The following is a 19,445-nucleotide window of genomic DNA, read 5'->3' as shown; positions in this document are numbered from 1 at the left end:
ACAGACAGTAGATAATAACTTCTAAAAGGGATTGGTTATTTTTAGAAATAAAAGAAATGTTTAGGTAATCCCTCCAGAAACTATGCCTTTCCTTGTCACTGAAGGAAAAATTGATGTTTTCAGGGTGCAAAGCCCTTAACTAATTTTTTTATGCTGCTTTGTTCATCTACAGCCGTTTTTTCCTTCTTATTTCTTTGTATTTAGTCTTTAATAAGTATAATCCAGTATGTACTTTCCCCTGGATACAGTTATTATAAAAATAATAGCAAGCATTTTTCACTCACTAGGGACTGTTCTAAGTGCTTTGAGGTATTAATTCATTCACTTTTTTTCTGGATGGAGTTGGGATTTGAAACAATTACTTTACAACGTAAGTGCTTCTATTATCGACGTTTAAAATTGGGGCAAGGAAGGGACAGCAGGACTGAAGAAGGTCTGTCCAACATTACAAAACTGTGATTGGCAGAGCCGAGGTCTGTGAGGTATGTCCACCTTCTGACAGTGTCATCTACAGATCTGCACAAGTGAGTTACAAAAAAAGTCAGTTAAAAATCTCACACTGTCTTAATGATGGTTATGATTTGTATTGGGCCACATTGCTAGCTGTGTTCACTCTGTATTAGTTTCTTCCCTGTTGCTGGGATAACATACCATGGCCCAGGCAACTGGTAAAACAAGGAGTTTATTTGGGTTTGTGGCCCTCGAGTGATAAGAGACTGTCATGGCAGGAAATACGTGGCAGCAGTCATCAAGCATGGTGACTGGAACAGGAAGCTGAGGAAAGGAACTGAAAGTGGCATGAGGCTTTTACTTTCGAAGTCCATCTCCTGTGACTGCTAACTGGAGACCAACTGTTCAAATACCTGACACTTTCGGAGGAGGCATTTCTCATTCAAACTACCACCATAGCTATCCTGGGGTACATACTGCCCCTGGGCCACAGGCCAGACATTCTGGATTGATTATTAGATTCTGTGCCCTGGACTTAGTCATTCATGAGGAAGGAAGAAGAGAGGGAGAATGAAGAGGAGAATGAGGAGGAGAGGTTTGTATTGAGGGGAGCAAGGGTGGATCTCTTGAGCAGAAGACAAGAGTTCAGAAGGTACTGATGCTAGAAAACATTCAGAGGAAATGTGTTACTGTCATGGGGCAGCTATAACAAAATACCACAGAATTGGTGGTTTAAAATAATAGGATTTATTTTCTTACATTTGTAAGTATAAGTTTGAAGTCTGGGTCCATTCTTTGTGACTTCTCTATCAAAGACTTTCCCTCTCTTCTCAGCTTTTGATGGTTCCTTGGCTTATAGCTGCATCAGTCCGGCATTTGTCTCTGTCTTCATAGGACCTTCCTCTCTGGGTCTGTGTACTACCCTTTTCTATAAAGATATAAGTTCTTAGATTCTGAGCACATCTCAATGCAATGTGACCTTGTTTTAATTTAACTAATTACACCTGCTAATTCTGGTTGCAAATATAATCATGTTGTAAAATAGACATTATTTTAAGCTGACAGAACTAATTCTTTTGTATATATTTGTTTGGTTGTTTTTTTTTTTTAATTTTTATTTTTTTTGAGACAGAGTTTCTCTGTGTAGCCTTTGCTGTCCTGGACTCACTTTGTCTTTTTTTTTTTTAAATTTATTTTTATTTTTATTTTTTTATCAGTTACATTTTATTCACTCTGTATCCCAGTCGTGTCCCGATCCCTCATTCCCTCCCATTCCCTTCCTCCCTCCCTCATCTCCACCGTGCCCCTTTCCAAGTCCACTGATGGGGGGGACCTCCTCCCCATTCATCTGATCCTGTTTTATCAGGTATCTTCAGGACTGGCTGCAAAGCCCTCCTCTGTGGCCTAACAGGACTGCTCCTCCCTTCGGGGGTGGGAAGACCAAAGAGCCAGTCATTGAGTTCTTGTTAGAAATAGTTCTTGTTCCCCTCACTTTGGGAAACCAATTGGTTACTGAGCTACCACAGGCTACATCTGAGTGGAGGTTCTAGGTTATATCCATACATGGTCCTTGGTTGAATGTCAGTCTCAGAAAAGACCCTGTGCCCAGATATATTTAGTCCTTGTGGAGCTCCTATCCTTTCCCCATCAGACTAACTCCCCTTCTTTCTTATGATTCCCTGTACTCTGCCAAAGGTTTGGTCATGAGTCTTTGCTTTGAAAACACTGCTAGTTAGAGTCTTTCAGATGCGCTCAGTAGACTCCTGTCATACGTTCAATGCACATCCCATCTGTCTTTCTAAACGAGGATTGATCATCTTACTCCATGTCCGCTCAATTGATTATCTTTTTTAGGTGTATAGATTTCATTATGTTTATCATATCTTATAGGTCTATATAAGTGAGTATATCCCATGTTTGTCTTTCTCCTTCTGGGATATTTCACTCAGAATGATCTTTTCTAGATCCCACCATTTGCCTGCAAATTTCATGATTTCCTCCTTTTTGATTGCTGAGTAGTATTCCATTGTGTAAAAATACCACAATTTCAGTACCTATTCCTCCGTTGATGGACATCTGGGTTGTTTCCAGGTTCTGGCTATTACAAATAAAGCTGCTATAAACATGGTTGAGCAAGTATCCCTTTTGTGTACTTGAACGAACTTTGGGTATATACCTAGCAGTGGTATAGCTGGGTCTTGAGGAAGCACTATTCCTAATTGTCTTAGAAAGCGCCAGATAGCTTTCCAGAGTGGTTGTACCAGTTTACATTCCCACCAGCAGTGGAGGAGGGTTCCCCTTTCTCCACAACTTCTCCAGCATGTGTTGTCGCTTGAGTTTTTCATCTTGGCCATTCTGATGGGTGTAAGGTGATATCTAGTCAATGGAAAAAAGACAGCATCTTCAACAAATGGTGCTGGACCAACTGGATGTCTACATGCAGAAAAATGAAAATAGATCTATATTTATCACCCTGCACAAAACTAAAGTCAAAGTGGATCAAGGACCTCAACATAAAACCAGATACCCTAAATCAATTGGAAAAAAAAGTGGGGAACAGCCTAGATCTCATTGGCACAGGAGACAACTTCCTGAACAGAATACCAACAGCACAGGCTCTAAGAGCAACAATCAATAAATGGGACCTCATGAAACTGAAAAGTTTCTTAAAAGCAAATGACACCGTCATCAAAACAAAAACGACTGCCTACAGATTGGGAAAGAATCTTCACTAACCCTTTATCTGACAGAGGACTAATATCCAGTATATACAAAGAACTAAAGAAGCTGAAAAGCAGCAAACCAAGTAATCCAATTAAAAAATGGGGAACAGAGCTAAACAGAGAATTCTCGACAGAGGAATATCGAATGGCAGAAAAACACTTAAAGAAATGCTCATCCTCATTAGCCATCAGGGAAATGCAAATGAAAATGACCCTGGACTCGCTTTGTAGAGCAGGCTGGCCTCAAACCCACAGAGATCCACCTGCATCTGCCTCCCTGAGTGCTGGAATCATAAGCATGTGCTACTGTGCCCAGCTTAGAACCAATTCTTTAGAAAATAATTTGAGGGACTAGAGAGATGACACAGAGCACTCACTGGCCTTGAGGAAGACCCACATTTGGTTTCTAGCACACACCAGGGATTTCAGCCATCTGTAACCACAGTTCCATGGTATCTGATGTCTTTTTCTGATCCTCACAGACACTAGGTGCACAGACACATTTAGGCGGAATACTCATACACTAAAAATAAAAATATAAATCTTAAAAAATAATAATTCTGTCAGCTCCTGCATTGCAAGGGTACTATTGTAAATCAGTGGCTATATAATAAAAATTGCAATACTGCCATTCTTTTTTTATAAAGTTATTTATTTACTTTACATCCCAATCACAGTTTCCTCCCCCTCCTCTTCTATCCTCTCCCTGTCTCCTCCCCTCTCCTCCACCCTGTTACATATGTGCCTAGGGTCTAGATCTATCCCTTGTATGCTCTCTGGTTGGTATGTTAGTCTTTTTGAGCCCTTTATGGGCCCAGATTACTTGATTTTGTAGGTTTTCTTTTGGTGTTCTTGACCTCTTTGGCTCCTTCAAGCCTTTTCCACCCAATTCTACAGGATTCCCCAGGCTACAATTAATGTCTGGCTGTGGGTCTCTGTATGTTCCCATCAGTTTCTGGGTAAAGCCTCTCTGTTGGCAGTAAGGCTAGAGGCCTATCTCCAAGTATAACATAATATCATTAACTGTATTAGGGGCTCTCTCTCATGACATGGGTCTCAAGCTGGGCCAGTCTTCAGTTGGCACCTCCCACAAATTCTGCTCCATTTTTTACCCCTGCACGTCTTGTAGGCCGGACAAATAGTGGGTCTAAGGTTTTGTGGCTCGGTTGGTATCCCAGTCCCTCCATTGGAGGTTTTACCTAGTTGCAGGAGATGGTCAGTTCAGACTCCACATCCTTCACTGATAGGAGTCTTAGCTAGGGTCACCTTCATGGATTCCTGGGAGTATCTGCTGAATACTTCTATTCTTGTAGGTATTTATGGAGCCTAAGAGAATAAGGTTAGCTTTTAAAACACAGAGGATATTGATTTGTTGAGTTGGGCCTAAAGGATTATGATAAATGAATTTACTTTTTGTAAAATACGGTTTTTTTTCTTTTCTAAAAGGGTGTGTAAAGAGAAGAGTAAGTAAAGGAAAGAGGAAAACAGATGACTCAGCCATGTGAGATGATGAATAAAAGCTTTTAGAATAAGGATTTAGCAATGAAGTTTGAACTTTGGATGTTTTTAAGCTATCATATCCACCCAAGCTTTTAATAAAACCTCCAGCACCAAAAATCTTGTGTGCAAGATTGTATGAGTGTACACATTAGATTTGGAGGAATCAGAAAGGGTTTTTAACTTAACATTAGTTTCTTCTTCTTTTTATGGGAATTTCAATTCAAATGTCAATTTTCATCTGTTAAAATTTTACTTCATCTTTTGATTCTATAACATTATCAAATGAACACTATGATCTTATATCATTTTCAAGTGACACAGGGTCGTATTAAGGTCTCTAGAGAATGCACAAAGTGGCAATACTCACCGAGCGGTCATCAGTACCCTGTGTGGTGTGTGTGAAAGCCTTGAGTGGTGCTAACAGCCCTGAGTGCACATTTACACATTATGATAATAATTGGAAGGACTGGTTTTGTGTTACCAAGGGGTCATGAGATGATTAACAATGTGCGCTATTATTACCTGATGTCAAAGAACACAGAAGTCCCATCCATTTGAATTCAGTGGATATGCAACCATTTGACACCCTGAAAATCATCTGAAAGAAAAAAGGACTTCAAGGCGTACTAATGGTATTAGTGGTAATACTAGGTTGTGCAAACTATCTTTTAAAAAATTTTTTTAATGTATTAACCAGTCATCATAACATCTCTTGAAATGGGCCTTAGCTGCAGGGAGGCCAATGTGAGTCTTTCATAAAATGAACCCAGAGTTCATTTCAGTTGCTACAGTGTCGTGAAGCCATAATGCGATTATTCTCACTCAAGCAGAAGCCCTGCATTTCTACTCTATTTCAAAATGCAAATCTCAGGAGATTACAGTTAAAGACTGCTATTGACCTAATTTCTCTGGCAGTTCGAATTCATTCATGTTTCATTTCATGGAACTTTATGCTTGTAATTGTAAGCTTGTGCAACGTGTCCTGTGTTCCAGTTCATGACACCTTATCTCCACACAATCTCATTAGATGACCTCCTGGGATGCTTGAATAATTAGTTACACTAATGCATACATATATATTTAAAATGGAATAAACATGAGTGCCAGCCCTAATTTATATTACATTGAATAACTTCATGATAGATTAGCTTTCTACCCTAAAATAAAGCATGTAATGCCACAGCATGGTTTAAGATAATTGAAACTACTTTCATTTTTTAAAAAGAGACTCAGCAGAAGAAATATTTTAGAATAAGATACCTGAATTCAATATACTATTTAGCATCTGTATAATCTGATAGAAGTTTTCAAATGATCTACATTAAAATTATCGGATAGCTTATATCTGATTTTCATGAGTCCTATCCTTATGCTGTTGATATCAAAGCTACATACTGTTCATTATATCTGATATTATAAATATTTTTCCAAAAAAAAGAAAAAAAGATATATTTTTCCTTTCTAGCAAGGTAATGATAAAACTTTTGTTGTAGAAAGTTTTTGTAGTTCAGGGATATTTATTTATTTCCCTAGTTTACTTTTAGAAAAAGGTAATTAAAAATTTCAAACAAGAGCTGGGTCTACTTATAAGACAGTATGTTGAAATAATCATAGGCATTGCATGCCTCACTCTATTTTGTGAAGCTATAATAAAATGTTAGAAACGGTTTAGCTTTCCACAAACAGAGGTTTATTTCTTAACGTTCCAGAGACTGCAAAATCCAGTGTTGAAAGACATCTGCTGAAAGACTTCTTGCTGCTTTACAGTTGTGGAAGACAGTGTACCATGGAGAGGCAAAGGAGGATGAACTCAAATCCTTGGCAGTATCCCACATCAGGGATGATAGTATCTATCGCCTTTTAATAGTCCCACCGTCTCAAACACACACCCTTGTGCAGACATATTCTAACATCCGCATTAGCTCAGTGAGAATTTGCACAAATAGCATTGTACTTGGTGTCCATTATGTTCATTTGTACACGTTTTTTCAGTGCCCACCAGGAGTGCTTTTTTCCTGTGGGGAAAATATTGTTGGTACCCACATCTGCCGAGACCATCTGCTGTGGTTTGGAAAAATGTCCTAGGTGTTAATGGCGTGGCTGCCAGCCTGTGTTGCTATTGTGGAGACAATGTGTTTATCATGAAGCGGTGCCCTAGGAGGGAATTAGGACACAGGGCCATTGGAACTTTCTTCATCTTTGCTTCCTGCAAAGAAATGAGTATCTTCTTCCATCACACGGACCATCACAGTGTGGGGTTGAATCAGACACAGGCACCAAAGCAACGGGCCAGCTGACAACGTACGGAAGCCACAAAAATATTAGACAAAATAAACCTTTTCCCTTACCAGTTTATCAACTCAAGTGGCTTTTTTAGAACAGTAAAAGAAAACTGACTAATGCTGATGTTACACTCGGGTTTCATTTTTTCAAATAGGATATCTGGAAAATGGCACATATGGATATTATTGTGAGAGAAAATGTATTCATTATTTAGTTAAATATTATAGACATATTGTAATGTAAAGAGCACACAGTTCTGTTATAGGTAGAAATTTTGTTAGTTTTAAATATGCCTTCAATTTCACTTTTAAATCAACACTTGCATCAGTCCTGGTTGATTGACAAATGCATTCTTGTTCCCACCTCCCTTCTTTTTATGTGTCCAAAAGAAGTCAGAAAAATCCAATTTCTCACTTTCCTTTTGATTAAGGGTGACATATTTTATTTTACAGTTCCAAGAAGCACATCTTCTGGGGAAACTTTTACTGATGATGCCACATCTCTTTTATAGTGATGTTTGCCTCTTTGCTTGCTGTTTTGTGACTCCCACGTGGTAAACCCCAGGGAAAGATGCAGAGAACTGGAGTCTGCTTCCAGCAGCCACTGCTGTATGGTCCATTATGGTAGCCATGGGCCACATGAGGTTAAGAAGCACTCGAAGCAAAGCCTGTCTGGATTGAGGTGTGTTCCAAGGATGAAATACACACCAACATCCAGAGACAGTTTAAAAAACAATGAAGAAAATAGTATCAATCATGATTTTAAAATGCAAAAAAAAAAAAAAAAAAAAAACAAACCCAAAAATGCAAGATGTTAGAAATGTTCATTAAATTAAATATGTCATTTAATTTACTTTCATTTCAACCTGTTTAATTTTTGGAAAACTACTATCAGAAACTTTCTACTGGATTTGTGGTCTGCACATTCTTTTTATACTGTAGTTGTGAAGGACAACATTTCTCTAGACTTTGCATGTGAAACATATGTTTAGGGCAATAATGTTTGGGATGAGAGTGACTCATGGCCGGCAGCATTCTTCCCTGCTACCAAATGCCATTTTCAGTTAATGAATAAGGTTATGGCAGCCATTGGCCATGTCTTGCCTAGGTAGCTGTAGATATGGTAGTTTTGATGAAGCTGTGGCATAGGCTTTCTGATGCTGTGTTTGTCCATTGTATCCTTTGTTACTATTGCTGTTAAAGAAATGTCTTTTAAATAGTTAAGAGAGACTATTTAAAAGTATACAGACTGGGCTCTCTTCTTATTGTCTGTGTTTATTAAGTAAATTATCTAATACCCTAAGCCTTAGTTTTCCTAGTTTTAAAACAAATAAGATACCATCTGGCTTTTAACATTATATTAGAATTAAGTAATATAATTTATTGAAGATGTGTAACTAGCTGGTGGGTATATGAAGGGAGATGGCTGCTTAAAGTCTCTGGCAGTCAGCTTTCCATTACTGCAGCAAAATGCCTGAGACAAATCAGTTCATAAGGAGAAAGTTCATTATTTATTTATTTATTTATAATTTTTGCTTTAGGTTTCAGACTTCTGATGAAGGAATACGTCATGACACAGAATGTGATGGGGAAAATTGTCAGCTCACGGCTGGGAGTTAGAGAACTAGAGAAACAGCACAACTTCAGTTGCTAGAAGATGTCCCACTAGGCTCTGACAATGCCCTTCCTCCATATGTGTGTGATGTGCTTGCCTGTGTTTTCACCTTTGGAGCAGAGAGGTCAACTTCAGGTATCTTCCCTTGCCACTCTCCATCTTGTTTTCTGACAAGGGTTCTTACTGAATCTGGAGCTTGCTGTTTCAGCTAGATTGTCTGGCCATTGACTTTCCACCTGGTTCTTTTTCCTGCACCCATGGGGTTACAGGCTTGCGCTGCCATACCCAGCGTTTACATTGGTGCTGAGGCTTGGGACTTAGGTCCTCAGGCTTGTGCAACAAGAGCGCTCTACCCACTGCGCTATCTCCCTAGCTCCTATTCTACCTCTTGGCCTTTTAACTACTGGCCAGCAGTGCTAAGCCAAGGATTAACCCTTTAACTGGCTCAACTATTGGAGGACTATAGCCTTTATTATAAAGCAAGAATCTTCAGGGTCTCTGGCAGTGTCTGGGTTGGTAAAAGAGAAGGAGCATAAGGAGTAGCTTAGGATGTGTGCAAGTTGGTTGTGGCTTATGCTAGTAATGGCCCATTGCAAGGGCTCAGAAGAGCTCCCAGTGGGCACTGGGTTTGCTCTTCCTCTGCTGCCCAGGAGAGAAGCCTGTCTCCACATTTTGGCTGCAGCTCTTCCCATTCTTGTTTCTCATTCTTAACATCAATGATTATAGCACCCAAGATGAATAAGATCTGGAAACCCAGGCCGGAAAGTGAAAGGGATGTGATTCTGGTTTTATAGTGTACAAGCTTTTTTGATTTCAGGAATCTGGAAAATTTAATTTTTTTCTTATTTAGGCTTATTTTTCTAGAGTGGTGGCAGATATATTTATGAAAATCACCTTGCTCTTATCTTGAACGTGTTTGAGTATTTGGGAGGGATCAGTGCAGTAATACCCCAGCAGCAGGTTGTGTCGTTGTGAGAGAGAAGCGGACCTCTGCTGTTACTCTAGCACGGACATGCACCCACAGGTGTAGAAATATATTCTCCTATTGCACACTCTACACACAGCCCCTAAACCAACCCAAACGAGTAGCAGCCACATCACTGAGATGTATGATTTAATAAGAGAGGCAGTGCTTTCTCAGTCAATATTTCAACTGCGACATTCTAAGAAGAACACAATTGGGGGAGAGGAAGGCTTAAAATGGATTAAAATTTAAACAATTCCCAATCAAATGGAAATGTTCTGGGAATAGCGCCAGAGAGTATTGTTGAATTGGTTTTAATATAAGCATTCTAAATTTAAGCAGCTGGAATTATTTGCAATTTGGGGAGAATTATATATGTGGATATGTTGAATGGATATTTAAAATACAATATTTATTCTTTATGAAAAATCAGACCCAGCTCTTGTTGGCTGAGGTGTCAGAATACATATTGTGTTCTGAATATTGGATCACAGAATTTGAAGATGAGATGGAATCTAGAGGTCAGTGAAGATAATTCTTTTTCTTCTTGATGGGGAAACAAACTAGGGAAACAGGCTCAGATCCAGTGGACAATGAGCTCAGACAGGATCCTGCTATGCTTATGTCCAAGCAAGGGCCTCTTTTCCTGACCCAGCTGAGTTACCAATAAATGTGCCTGGCTGCCACAGGCCTGCTTTCTGGACAGCCAGTCCCTTCTGCTGACCTTATGGGGTAACAGATGCACTTTTAAACAAAAGCCTAGTAAAAGCCCAATTTAAAGTAATAACAGGCCTGGAAGGCAGAGAAAACAGTATTATGGGCTGGGCAGGTGTCTTAGAGCAATGCAAGGATTGTCTCCATAGAAATAGCCTAAAGATTGTACAAGCATCAAGTTCATTGTGCTATCTTGGAAAATGTCTGCCTAAGGTTGCAAAATTAAAATCAATCCACCTCTAAACACGTTTAGAGTTCTCTCTCCATCATGGCTAACAACACCAAGAACATCGCCACCAGAATGGCAAGGTTGCCTTTACCGCCCACACGTTATCCGAAGAAAAGCTGTACTGCAGAGAAAAAGCCACAGGAAACAGACATAAGTGTTAGGTTTAGGTAAATCTGACCCAGGGTGGAGCTCTGGCTACAGGCTGCATTGCTGGCTTCAAAACAGTGCCTTTGCAGAGTCTTCCTGTCACCAGTAGGTCTGGCCAGCACTAGAACTAGGGTGCTAGGAGAGGAAAGCTGATGTAGCTCTCCCCAGAGCTCTTAATGCATTCAGCTCACTCTACAGAACAGAGGAAAGCCTGTCCTGAGAGGTGCTCGGTCTTGTGTCTTCTGTCTTCTGTACTGTGAGCAGCTCTGCCTATTAAGTTAGGGTTAGGATGACAAGTGGGAGGGCAGATGGAGGCTTGTTGATGACAGTACCCAGAACAGGGAAGAGTTCATTCTACTAGTGACTGAAAAGCTTACAGTGGAAGCAATAGGGGGAAGTTCTAAACTGTTAAGGCAAGTTAAAGAGGCCGGGAAAAATAACCATGAAAAGACATCACTGGCTATTTACATATTCAGCCAAAAATGAACTATTACAAGTTTAGCAAAATATAGGAACAGACAAGAAACAAGATTGCAAGCGACAGATTTCATTTCCCTTTCACATGAATCCCTTTGTCTTTCTTCATTTTAATTTCTGACCAGTGTCCTATAAAACCAGCATAGGGCTGTTCTGTGCTTCTCCTCCTTACTGAGGTGCCTCGTTTAATCTCGATGTGAGAATATGTAGCTTGTTATGCTGTATTCAGTTGATGTCCCTGGAAGGTCTGCTCTTTTCTGAAGGGAGGTGGAGTGAGGGTCGGGGGTGGATCTGAAAGTGAAGGTGGAGTGGGGGAGACTTGGGGGAGGGGAGAGAGAGACTTGGGGAGGGGAACTACAGTTGGCATATAATATATGAGAGAAGAATAAATAAAAAAGAAAAAATAAGCATGTTCTTTGGGCAGCACGTTACTGGCTCTCTCGACAGGACAGACAGCATTTCTAACCTCAGATGGTCAGAGCTTTAGTCTGGAAGATAAGGAGCTCAGCCTTTTCCCTCAGCACCGGAACAGGTTGTTTAAAATAACCTGAGTTGTCTTTGTATACGTGAATGTGTATGTTGACATGACTGTGGAAGTGTGTACCAGCTTGTGTGTTAGTATGCATAGGCAGGAATCTGGGTAGCTGTGAATATGTGTGAAGGTAAGAATGTGTGTGTGTGCGCACGGGTGCAGATGTGTATAGGTGGACATATGTGTGCATCAGTGCAGAAGACTGAGTAGAAGAAAGGGCGGATTTAGCTCCCTCTGCATGTGTGCCGAACATAACTGCAGGGAAGTCTCAAGCTGTTTTGGTTTAAGAGCTGAGTTTGGGATAGAAACCAAGATGGGAAGAATGGTAGTGGGCAATGTCCTGTGACTGTCACATGGCTAGGTAACTGGGCTATTTATTTATTTATTTTTTAATGATCCCTTTGGGATCAGCAATGGCATTTAGTTTGATTTTCTGTGTCTGAGGCTTTGGTTTAGTTTGCATAACAGTGCTCTGTCCTGGAAGCCCACTGTTATAGCACTTGAAGTTGGCTTTTTGTCTCACTCATTGATTTGGTCCCTTTATTTTAGACACCAAAGTCTCTGAGTTCTGGATGAATCTTTTGGCCGAAATGCATCTTCTTTAACATCTTGTATTTCTGGAGTTCTCAATTTACCTAATTCTTCATGCTGACATTTTGATATTTGTTTTTTAAAATAATTTTTTATTTATTATAATTTATTCACTTTGTGTTCCAGCTGTAGCTCCACCATCATTCCTAATTCTTTTTTTAAACCTCCAAACCACAGTTCCCCCTTCCTCCACTCCTCCTCTTTTTCAGTTCAGAAAAAAATCAGGTCTCCCAGAGATATCAACCAAACATAGCATAAAAGGTTACAATAAGACTAGGCACAAATTCTCATTTCAAGGCTGAAAGAGGCAATCCAGTAGGAGGAAGAGTCCCAAGAGCAGACAAAAGAGTCAGAGACACGCCTACTCCCATGTGGGAGTCCCACAAAAACAGTGAGTTACACAACTGTAAAGTATATGCAGAAGACATAGCTCATACCCATAGAGGCTCCCTAATGGTCAGTCTCTGTGAGCCCCTGTGAGCCCTACTTAGTTGATTGTGTTTCTAATTCCTATCCTTCCTTCCTTCCTTCCTTCCTTCCTTCCTTCCTTCCTTCCTTCCTTCCTTCCTTCCTTCCTTCCTTCCTTCCTTCCTTCCTTCTTTTCTCTTTTTCAGCCACTTGTACATTTTAATTATGAGACAACCAGTTTTTCTTTAAAAAGCTTTTCCCAGCATTCCATCTGAGATATGTTATCCTGGCTTTCAGAGGTCTCTGTCCAGAGCAGGAGAGAAGGATTTTGGACCCTTCCCTTTATATGCAGATTCTCACTTACCACTTGTGTGTCACCATTGCACCCACCCTCAGCTCTGCCCTGAGACCTAGGTTCTCAGCATCCACTTATCTATAGGGTATATTAGTGTGTAGCGTGGGCACACAGAGGTCATCAAATACCTTGTGGGAATTACTTCTCTTCTTCCACAATGTGGGTTCCCGATACCAAACTCAGGTCATCAGGCTTGGCAACAAGCACCTTACTAACTGAGCTATCTTGCTAATGTTATATTTCTTAAGGTTTATGGTGGAAAAAGATGTCAGCTAGCTCCATCTGGGGACATAGTGGGGCTCTATTCCTTCTCTGAGAACTGTTCGGTATGTCCAGTTCCTAGGATTTCCAGGGGTTTGGTACACTCAGTCAGCAGGCACTTAAGACCACCTCAGTGCAGACTTTGGCCTCTCTTTCTCCTTTTGTGGTGTGCTAAATCAGTCATCACTACTTCCAGACTTCAAACGTTTTTCTCGTTGTCTTTTCTCCAATTCTCTTTTCTTTGAGGTTACTGCCCTGTGCTATGCTCATAAATTTCATAACGGCCCTTTCAGTAAAGTGTGGTTAAGGGAACAAGTATGTATGTCTTTAATAAGCCAAGTTTTACTGGACTAGATCCCCAAAATATAAATTCTGGGCCTCCATACATGAATATATTTAAAGTGGAGATACATATTAGTATTTTTAGAAAATACAATTTATTTCACAACACTTTTGTTGAATCTAACTGATGTACAATAAGCTACATATGCACAATTTTATAGTTCTGATATGTACACACATATATATCATAAACATTTCCATCCAATTTTTTTCTAGGAAGTCTAGAACATTTTACTTATTAGCGATTTTTGGAAGAAATTATAAATAATAATGTAATTGAGTTATCTGACTCATGAATGTACCATTTTAGATTTTTCCACTTCTCTTAGAAACGTTTTGAATTTTGTAATATGCAGAGGTTATTTTTTCTTTTTTTTTGTGTGTGTGTGAGTTGATGTGTGTGTGTGTATATGTGTGTGTATACATAGTTGTGTGAGTGTGTGTGTGCATAGGCCATAGGACAACTAGGACTGTTTTTTTCTCCCCCCCCCAAGAGCAATCTACCATACCTTTTGGAGACAGGGTCAATTTCCGTGACCCTGGTTTACTGTCTTAGGGAGGGATGGCTGGCCATCAAACTTCATAGATACTGTCATCTCTGCCTCCTGAGTATTTGGATTCTACAAAAGCTTTTCTTCAAACTTTTTACATGAATGTTGGGGATCAAAATCCAGCCCTTATGTTTGTATGACAAGCACACTTATGGCTGAGCTGTCTCCTTGCAGAGAATTGCAGTTTCCTTTGTCAGATTTATCCTGAAATATATTTACCGATACCATTGAAATGAAACTTAAAATTTTTCCAGTCATCTATTCTGTATTTTTAGTATACAGATATATTTTTATATTGATGTTTTAATACCACTGGCAAATTAATTTATTAGATATTGTAACTTTGGAAATTGCAGCAGATTTTCTATGCATATGTTTATGGCATCGGTTCTCAACCTGTGGGTCACAACTCCTTTGGGGGTTAAATGACCCTTTCACAAGGGTTGCCTAAGACCATTGGAAAAAAAACACAGATATCTACATTATGACTAATAACAGTAGCAAAATTACAGTTATGAAGTAGCAACGAAAATAACTTTATGGTTGGAATCACTACAATATGAGGAACTGTATTAAAGGATTACAGCATTAGCAAGTTTTAGAATCACTGCAATATAGTTCTGTTAATAAAACCAGCAATACTTCAGTCTTTCTAGTTTGGATTGCTCTTATTTTTTTTTAATTTTGCCCAATTTTATCGATCATCACCTCTAGCTTAGTATTAAATAGAAGTGGTTAGCAGTCTAATTTTATTCTTTTTTTTTTTGAAACCTGCATTTTTAAAAAATTGTTTTATTTAGTATTTCTTTTTTTTTTTTTTCAATGCAGTTTATTCAGGAACATTGAACAATCCTCAGACCCCGGGGAAAGCCAGCCCACAGCTTAAATAGCCTCTGAGTAGCCAACCCAGGCGTGCCACGGGGGCAATGCAGATAGGTCCACATACATGGAAGCAAGCCAGATCCTCTTAATCTAAGGAGAAAAGTGGCATTTCACTCTCACATACAATGCAGACACTGCTGCCTTCTACCAGACTGAAGAATTTTCCTTAAATCAGGAGCTCACTAAAAACTGTCTTTTAATTTTTGGTCAATAATAGACATTGGATACTGTCAAATTCTTTCTTTTTTTTTGGCAATAATGTTGTACACATGAGCTTTAATTTTGTTACTATGGTGACTTAAGATGATTAGGTTATAATTGACTAGGATCAGAAGGAAAGAAAAGAAGACTTGGGGAGGGGCATGCATGCAGAGGGTGGAGGAAGGGAGGGATTGGGACGGGAGGAGGGAGGGAACCACAGGGGGGATACAAAGTGAATAAAGTGTAATTAATAAAGAATTAAAAAAATGATTAGTTTACAAGTTTTAAAACTGTATTCCTGGGATCAGCAGCGGGTGGGTATAATATTAATTATACATTTTGATGCATCATGGTTACCTATTTGCTAACATTGCATTTAGAAACCTTGCATTTCTGTCAGTTGGATGCCAATTTACAATTTTCTTTCTTTGTAGTGTCTTTATCAAGAGTTAATATCAGAGTAAGGTCTGTTTCATAATTTGGATTGGAAAGAAGTCTCTCATTCCCTGTTTTCTAGAGGAAATCATACAGAGACAGATTTCTTCCCCTTACAAGTTTTACTGATCATTTCAGAGAAGCAATGTGAAACTTCATTAGTTTTCTCTGACTGTAGGCTTTCCAGCTCTATTGATGTCTGCTCTGATCTTTATGTTCTTTCTTCCTCTTCACATTTTATTTGTTCTATTATTTCTGTGTTGTCAAGATGGAAGCTAAGCTTATTAACTGAAGACCATTCTTCTTCATCATCATCTTCTTCTATTCAACTCTTTCTCTCTCTCTCCTTTTGAATACAGGCACTTAGTGTTGGGCATCACTTCTTAATGAAGCTTTGGTGACACGTGTTTTAATTGAGCCTTAGATTACACTGTTTTATGTTTCTTAGGTCTTTTTAAATGGGATTTGTTGAATGGCGAACAACCTAGGATTTTAAACTTTTATTTTATTGTTTTTCTCAGAGTGAGCTAAAAATTCATTGAACTCTAGTTGAATAGTTAGTCAGCATATGTTCTTGTCATATATGTGGAGGCAACTAAACATATATGTTGAAGAATAAGCATTTTAGAGATGATGTGTTGACATACTGAAGATGACTATAGACTGCATGGCTTTATCCAGTAGTTTCTTAGTTTCTTAACCCCACTGTTAAGGCTCTTTTTCTATACCATATAACTTCAGAAGAATTGCTTTCATTAAAAGTAAAAACCTGTCAGAAATAGTTCCTGTTCCCCTTACTAGGGCATCCACTTGGATACTGATCTACCATGGGCTACACCTAAGCAGGGATTCTAGGTTATATCCATACATGGTCTTGATTGGAGAAACACTCTCATAGAGGACCCCCATGCCCTGATATATTTTGTCCTTGTGGAGCTCCTGTCCTCTCCTGGTCATATTAACTCCCCCTTTTATCATATGATTCCCTGCACTCTACTGAAAGTTTGGTTATGAGTCTCAGCATCTGCTTTGATATGCTGCTACATAGAAGAACAGCCTTGCTGCAGAGGAGGACATTGCAGCCAGTCCTGAAGATACCTGATAAAACAGGGTCAAATGGAAGGGGAGGAAGACCCCCCCACACCAGTGGACTTGGAAAGGGACAGGGAGGAGATGAGGGAGGAGGGGTAGGGTTGGGAGGGAAAGAAGGAGGGGGATATGGCTGGGATACAAAGTAAACAACCTGTGATTAATATTAAAAAATAAGTTAATATAAAAATAAATACATTAAAAAAGTGAAAACCTGGATGGCTAAAGCACATTCACATTAGTAAGAAAGAGCCTCATGTTTACCTAGCAGATGTGAACTGATTCTTGTCCTGATGAGTTCAATGAGAAGAGGAGAGATAGATGTTCTAAAGAAAAATAAAATAATAACATTTTCAGGAAAATATGTAGACTCAGAATGCAAAATATTCAGCAAGAACACACTCAGAAATAATAAAAAAGAGATACCACATGCTTTTCTTGATATGTGGATCTTAGCTTATAACGTAACATGTATATAAGTAAAACAACTGTACTTGTTGGTATAACATATAGAAAGGAGAATAAGAAAATGAAAAATGCTCACTAATGAGCTCACATATACAATACTTTGTGTAAATCCCTTGAATGCTTTCTCAAGCTGTAACACATTTTCACTGAAAAGTAAGCCCTTCATTGGGCAGTGTTCCCATGATTCCAAGAGGGGTAGCTACCTTACAGCAGGACCTACATTTTAAAGTATATTTTTATTGAATATGCTAATAGGATAATAGTTCTTTGTAAGATCAAAGTTTTGTATTTTATTTTAATTTTTAATTTATTGTTTTATAAATCAGTTTATTCACTTTGTATCGCAGCTGTAGCCCCTTCCCTTGTCCCCTTGAAATTCCACTCTCCCTCCCTTTTCTCCTCCCATGCCCCTCCCCAAGTCCACTGATAGGAGAGGTCCTCCTCCCCTTCCATCTGATCCTAGTCTAACAGGACTCATAAGGACTGGCTGCATTGTCTTCCTCTGTGACCTTGTAAGGCTGCAACCCCCTCAGGGAGAGATGATCAAAGTGCAGGCCACTGAGTTCATGTCAGAGACAATCCATGTTCCCTTTATGTGGGAACCCACTTGGACACTGAGCTGCCATGGGCTACATCTGTGCAGGAGTTCTAAGTTATCTCCATGAACAGTATTTGGTTGGAATATCAGTCTCAGAAAAGACCCTTGTGCCCAGCTTTTTTTGGTTCTGTTGTTCTCTCTGTGGAGCTCCTGTCTCCTCCAGGTCTTTGTATCACCCCCTTCTTTCATAAGATTCGGCCCAAAGTTTATGAGTCTCAGCATCTGCTTTGATACAATGTTAGGTAGAGTCTTTCAGAGACCCCTGTGGTAGGCTCCTGTCCTGTTTTCCTGTTTTCTCCTTCTTCCATTGTCCGTTCTGTTTGCCTTTCTGAGTGAGGATTGATCATCTTATCCAGGGTCCTTCTTCTAGCTCAGTTTCTTTAGGTGTACAGATTTTTGTAGGTTTATCTTACATTATATGTCTAGTATCTACTTATAAGTGAGTATATACTGTATGCGTCTTTCTGTTTCTGGGATACCTCACTCAGGATGATCTTTTCTAGTTCGCATCATTTCCCTGCAAATGGTGTCCCTCAATGGAGGAATGGCTACAGAAATTGTGGTACATTTATGCAATGGAATACTACTCAGTAATTAAAAAGAAGGAAACCTGTGCAATTTTTAATACTGTTGCTCTGTAGTACAGCTTGAGATCTGGGATGGAAATACCTCTAGAAGATCTTTTATTGTAGAGGATTGTTTTCACCATTCTGGGTTTCTTGTTATTACATATGAAATTGAGAATTTTTCTTTCAAGTCTGTAAAGAATTGTGTGGATATTTTGATGGGAATTGCACTGAATCTGTAGATTGCTCTTGGTAAGATGGCCATTTTCACTACGTTAATCCTGCCAAGCCATGAGCATGGGAGATCTTTCCGTATTCTGATATCGTCTTCTATTTCTTTCTTCAGAGACTGGAAATTTTTTTTTCATACAAGTCTTTGACTTGCTTGGTTAGAGTCACACCAAGGTACTTTATGTCCTTGGTGGCTATTGTGAAGGATGTTTTTGTCTTAATTTCTTTCTCAGCCCTTTTGTCTTTTGTATACAGGAGGGCTACTGATTTTTTTTTTTAGTTGATATTTTTTATCCAGCAATGTGGCTGAAGGTGTTTATCAGCTGTAGGAGTTCCCTGGTAGGATTTTTGGGGTCATTCATGTATACTATCATATCATCTGCAAATAGTGATACTTTGACTTCTTCCTTTTTTAACTGAATCCCCTTGATCTCCTTTAATTGTCTTATTGTTCTAGCAAGGACTTCAAGAACTATATTGAAGAAATATGGTGAGAGTGGGTAGCCTTGTCCTGTACCTGATTTCAGTGGAATTGTTTTAAGTTTCTCTCTGTTAAGTTTGATGTTGGCTATAGGCTTGCTGAATATTGCCTTTACTATGTTTAGATAAGCGCCTTGTATCCCTGATCTCTCCAGGACTTTAAACATTAACGAATGTTGGATTTTATCAACTGCTTTTCCAGCATCTACGGAGATTATCATGTGTTTTTTCCTTTCAGTTTGTTTATATGGTGGATTACATTGATGAACTTCCATATACTGAATCATCTCTTCATCCTGGGATAAGGCCTACTTGGTCATAGTGAATGACATCTTTGATGAATTGTTGGATTGA

This window comes from Meriones unguiculatus, chromosome 17 (genome assembly GCF_030254825.1).
Source record: "Meriones unguiculatus strain TT.TT164.6M chromosome 17, Bangor_MerUng_6.1, whole genome shotgun sequence".
Lineage (NCBI taxonomy): Eukaryota > Metazoa > Chordata > Mammalia > Rodentia > Muridae > Meriones > Meriones unguiculatus.
This window is presented reverse-complemented; position numbering follows the sequence as displayed.